Source organism: Cyprinus carpio, chromosome A23 (assembly GCF_018340385.1).
Source record: "Cyprinus carpio isolate SPL01 chromosome A23, ASM1834038v1, whole genome shotgun sequence".
Classification (NCBI taxonomy): Eukaryota; Metazoa; Chordata; class Actinopteri; order Cypriniformes; family Cyprinidae; genus Cyprinus; species Cyprinus carpio.
Genome location: NC_056594.1, coordinates 8,469,169 through 8,474,443, shown reverse-complemented (window position 1 = coordinate 8,474,443; position 5,275 = coordinate 8,469,169). Strand labels below are relative to the sequence as shown.

General features: G+C 43.8%; 1 pseudogene; it reads right to left on the bottom strand.

The window, feature by feature from the left end:
* Window positions 1–1,349: 1,349 nt before the first annotated feature.
* Window positions 1,350–4,933, bottom strand: LOC122135073 (annotated as a pseudogene).
* Between the last annotated feature and the right edge of the window lie 342 nt (window positions 4,934–5,275).

Genomic DNA, 5,275 nt, shown 5'->3' with positions numbered 1-5,275 from the left:
ACCATGGGGTCCAGGTGTGTTTTTATGGAGTAGGGTGACCATGGAGAACTTGTTTATCATTTTTCCCCCTTTTTTGCTTTGTGGCTGCTATGTTAGGGCAGTATTATCACAGTATTTATTTGGTTCTGTACATGACAACTCAGAGTCCGAAAGATGCTCCAGAATTTACTCCTCAATTTCTCCAGACCGGGCTTATACAGAAATGCTAACTAATTTGAAAATTGTAAAACAAGGGGCATTTTAATGGGCTGTGCAATTCAAGCAACCAGGTTGCGCCTTTAGATGCATGCATACACATTCTGTCATTCCTCTCTTTTTCTAGTGTATAGCAAATTGCATTATGCAATCTACACGGGGACACGGGGACCATAATCACTTCCTGAGCTTTGAGAGGAAAAGACGAGGCCAAAGTCCTTCAGATGGGAATTCACTCAAGTTCCCTTACATTTATTCCTAATTAGCCATTATTCCCTCAATTTGTTTTCAGTGTTAATCCCTTTCCTTGTACTTCTGTAGCCCTTCTCCAGTCTGTAAATGAGTTTCTACTGTTTCTCGCATCATCTTTCATGTGCCTTGGTGTATGTATACATATATACATCAACAAAAGATTCCCTGTTGGACATGTATGCCATTTTCTATGCTTTCTTGCCTCAGAGTTTTGTTACTAATGTTCTTATTTACAAACCAAGCCTTTTCTGTAATGTGCCTATGCTATATTGGAGAAAGTATACGTTTTAATTTTGCTTTCCATATGAAACATAATCAAGCCTGAGAATAAAGTACTAATTCAACAATGAAAAGGTGTTGTTTTTCTTTTCAAGTTGGAAAATTCATGACCATTTTTTAATTTAAATTTATTCCGCAAATAATATTTGTAAAAATCATTACAAGCCTAAGCGTTCACACTGGTGAATCTGTTTTGACACAAATAATAATGATTTTACTTTCAATGACATTTCAGGGGAAAAAAAAGTGCCGTGGTATTGATGCTCACCTACAGCATACAACTCAACCTCTCTGAGGTGCAATTATGTCAGTCATATTTTAAGAAATACAAAAGGGCTCAATGAGAGCTGTGCAGTTTGCGCTTTTGAACCACCATAAATCCCCTAAAAATGGTAATTCCTCCCCAGAAGAAAAATATAGGAAATACACATCCAAAATAAAGTTCTCCATGGACTTTAACTGGGGTCTATCACTTCACAAAGACAAAGGTCTGTTTTTCCCTCTATCCTATCCAAATAGAAAAAGCAGCTGGCTGATAATCCAAACCATGACTTGAACAATGGGAGAGCTGGTCACTCTGGAGAAAGAAAAAGGCAATATTCATTGGAGGAGAGTTTTTTTTGTTTTGTTTTTGCAGAGTTGTTCTCCAGTGCTCCTGTTAAAGTATAATCTGTCATGTGTTAAAAAAAAGCCTTCAATTAAAGGCCACATGTGCTGTAATCCCATGGGTTGGTATCGCTTCACATTCATTCATACATCCACTCTCCTCTTCAGTCAGACTCTGTGAAAAGAAACACAAGTATTAAAACACAAAAACAACCTCATACTGGAAACAATCTAAGGGCTGATCCCATCCTCAAATAAGCTATAAAGTAAATGGCTAAAATGGCTGAACATTAATCACCTTTAGTATTTGTTGATATCTCAACTACTGACTTCTTGGTTTGATCATTAGAGATTAGGCTGCTTCCTGACTGCTTCCACCTTTACAACTTCATGGTCTGGATGTTGTGATGCTGGAGCAGCTTCAGTTGGGGTTGCAGATGATGGTTTAGTCATCACACCTGCTGTGCTCTCAGAGTTCCTTTCCTCCAATAAAAGTGGCGTCTTATTTACAAACCACCGCCGGATTGATTCCTCACCTAACCCACTTGATTTGACAATCTCCTCCAACTTAGTCTCATCTAGTTTACCATGTTTGTCTAGGTGCTCCTTTAGGACACTAATGTTATCTTTCTGGAAGTCTTCCTCGTCTACCATGGTCTGGTAACTCTCAAGCCACTTGAGCTGGCCATTCTTCAGGACATAGCGGCAATCTCCAAACCAACGTACCACCTCTGGTCGCGGTAGGCCTGTTTTAGTTATCAGCTCATTGTACTGGGGACTACTCGGCCAGTGGGTGCGTGCAAAGACTTGCTTCAGCAGGTGGAGTTGTTCCGGTGTCTTCTTTCCTCGGTATGGGGAGGTCTGAGGAACAGCTGTCTGAGAGAGAGATTGTGCCACCTTGGTAGCCTCATTCAGTTGACTGCCCTCTGGCTCTCCTTTTCCATTAGATTCGGTAACTTTCAGCATTTTGAGATTGATTTTGATAGGGTTAACTTTCGGCTCACTACCGGTCTCATCCTTCTGTTTCTCCTCTTTGTCTTCTTGTGTTTCCTTGCAGGGAATCGTCAGCTTCATGGGTTTCCTCATTGCAGTTTTTTTCCTTGTTTATTCGATGCTCCTCTGCTTCTCCCACCAGATCATCTTCCCTTTCTGCCCCTCTCAGCTTCCTCTTTCTTCTTCTCTGCTGCTACCCTCCTCCGTCGCTCAGCAAACCAACCATGGATCTCACGGCGAGTCATCTTGGTTTCTATTCTTAACCGGTCAACTTCTTCACTCTGTGGATCTGGGTCCTGTGCAAAGCTGGCCTCCAAAGCACGAACCTGGTGGGGCTCTCGCTCTTTGTACCGTATCGCTGTGAAATCTGGTGATGGGGGGCGTGGAGGACGCCGTGTTGGAGTTGGTGGGGATGATGTCTGTGAGGGGCTGAGAGAGGTGACTGCTGGGGAGTTTTGGGCCTCTCTGGGGGTGTACAGTTTTCGGACAGGTCCACAGCAGCAGGAGTATCCAGTTGGGAAATGCTACCACTAGTAACAATTTGACCTCCGCCGCTTGACCTTGAACCTTTCAGATTCCGGAAGTGGTAGCGGCGGTCGCTGAACCATTTCCGTACTTCACGTACAGACAGACCAGTTAGGCTTATAAGTCGGTCTACTTCCTCCTGATTAGGAAACTGGCTAACAAGGAAGCTCTCCTTTAAGGCTGCCAGCTGTTCCTGCGACTTTTTGGTTTTGTTAAAGCTGGGGTCCAGGAAGTTAGTGGTGGGGAATATACGAGAGTTCATAGAGACAGGAGAGTCTGATTTACTTGGTACTGCGCTATCTGTTGTAGTCGTAGATGCAGAGGTTGTGGCTGGAGTGGTACTGGCAGTTGAAACAATGTCCTTGCTGTTAATGTTGGTTTTAGCCTCAGAACTGCCTTTACCCTCACTTTTCACAACGTTACCGTTGCTCTGAATGCAAGTGGCATTAATACCCGGTGTATTGACCTTAACTTTACTGTTGCTATTTGACTTAGCAGGGCTGCTGCTACCAATACTGATTACACTAGCCTGGCTACATAAGCTGCTTGTACTACTAATACTGCTTGAACCGCTGCCTGTACTAGCATTGCTGCTGCTGCTACTACTGCAATTTCCACTACTGCTGCTACCAACAGTGCCTAAAACCATGCTGATTCCTTTATCGGCCACCAGGGCTGCCGCGGGTCTGGCCTGCATCGTATGCTTTGCAGCAGCCTGAGGGTTTAGGTGTTACGGCTAATGCAACAGGGGGCACTGCTGACCTGAATTCCATTAGCCATCATCGGCTGGGGTGACAATCACCCCTCCTTGCCCAACAAGGCTACCTTGTAAGATATGAGGGATGCCAGTTGTGCCCAGAACTGTGATAGTTGGTTGAGTAGTGGTGTGGTGGGTGTGCCGTTGCTGTTGGCTGTTAGAGGGTGTGCTGCCTGTATGATGGTATTGAACATTTTTGAACTGCGGGCATCTTCTATTTCCTCTGGAGACCAGCTGATTCCTTGTTTCAGCCTCTGTGCTGTGAACCAGATCTTGATCTGCTCCTCGGGGTACTTTGTGACTACAGTAAGGTAGCAAAGCTCAGCCTTGGTTGGATAAGGGAACTTGCTAAAGGATGTCTTTAAGAAACTGCTATTGTCCATGGATGCATTGTAAGTAGGAATGCTGCTCAGGGGGACCATTACTTTTGGAAGATCTTAGTACTTGATGATGAGGATGCCGAAGAGGAGTGGGATGAGGAGACAGTGATTGGAGCAGAGTGTTGATTGAGACTTCTGTTCTGCACAACGGATATGACTTGTGTAACAGCTGTCTTCAGCATGGGCAAAGCCCCAGAGCCATTCACAATCTGTATGGCCGATGGCAGGGCAACTTTGCTGGCTGCTCCATTGTGTACAATATAGTGGGCACATGAGTGACCGTAACCTGCAGGAGAGTCACTTTTCTCCACCACTTTGGTAATAACGGGGGGAGGGTCATCAGTTGCAGGGTGGGAAACTACAATCCTTTTGGGTTCTGATTTACCCTTCAGCATTTTCATGATTGGTGTCTTGGTGATGGATATCTCATATTCTTTAGAGCTAAATGCTTTCACAAGGCTACCCGAAAAGACTCTGCTCTACTTTGATTCTATTGTCCTTCTTTTTGAGCTGAAGTGTGGTGTTTATTGTACTCGGATGGACACGGGCATTGTGCAGTGCCAAGCCCTCAAATTTTGCTGCACTAACCCCACAATCCACGCGCAAAAAACCAAGGGTCAATGCGGAAATCTGGGTGGTTGCCCACTGTAGACATGATCAAGGAAAAGATTTTAGGTCCTGGGTCTCAAAGTTACATGGCCTACAAGTGTAAATGGCGCCATCTTTATGGGTATCACCTGCTTCTTGCCCAGTGGGACTCATCCAAACTGTTGACTGCTTTTTCCACTTTCTTCCTCTGTAACAGAAAAAGCCCATGTCCTGGGTTTGAAGGGGGAAAGTCTGTCCAGCTCAAAGTCATCCTGCAGATGCATGGCTTTTACAGGAATCATGCATGGAACGGGTTGACTTCCTCTTGCTAGCCATGGTTCTGTCTACTTAGTCTCCAGTGAGAGTCCCTGATTAATTATGATGGTTATCCACTCTTATTGAACATCCAATGAGAACTTTTTGATGCACATTATCATCAATTCATTGAGTTATAAGTATTTAATGTTCCTTAATGGTTTTTCAGGCAGCAGATCGTCTGTAAAGAAAAAACAACACAGCTTTTGAGAACCACAGAATCAAGCTCAATTTAGTTACTATACTAAAATAACAAAAATAATGCCTATTGACCTTCTATCTTTAAACGTCTTTTTCACTTACAGTACAAAAGAGAAGAGCTGTTTTTTGTGTCTGTCTCTGATGACTGAGCTACTTTCAAAGAAGCTTTTTAAAGCCTCTCATT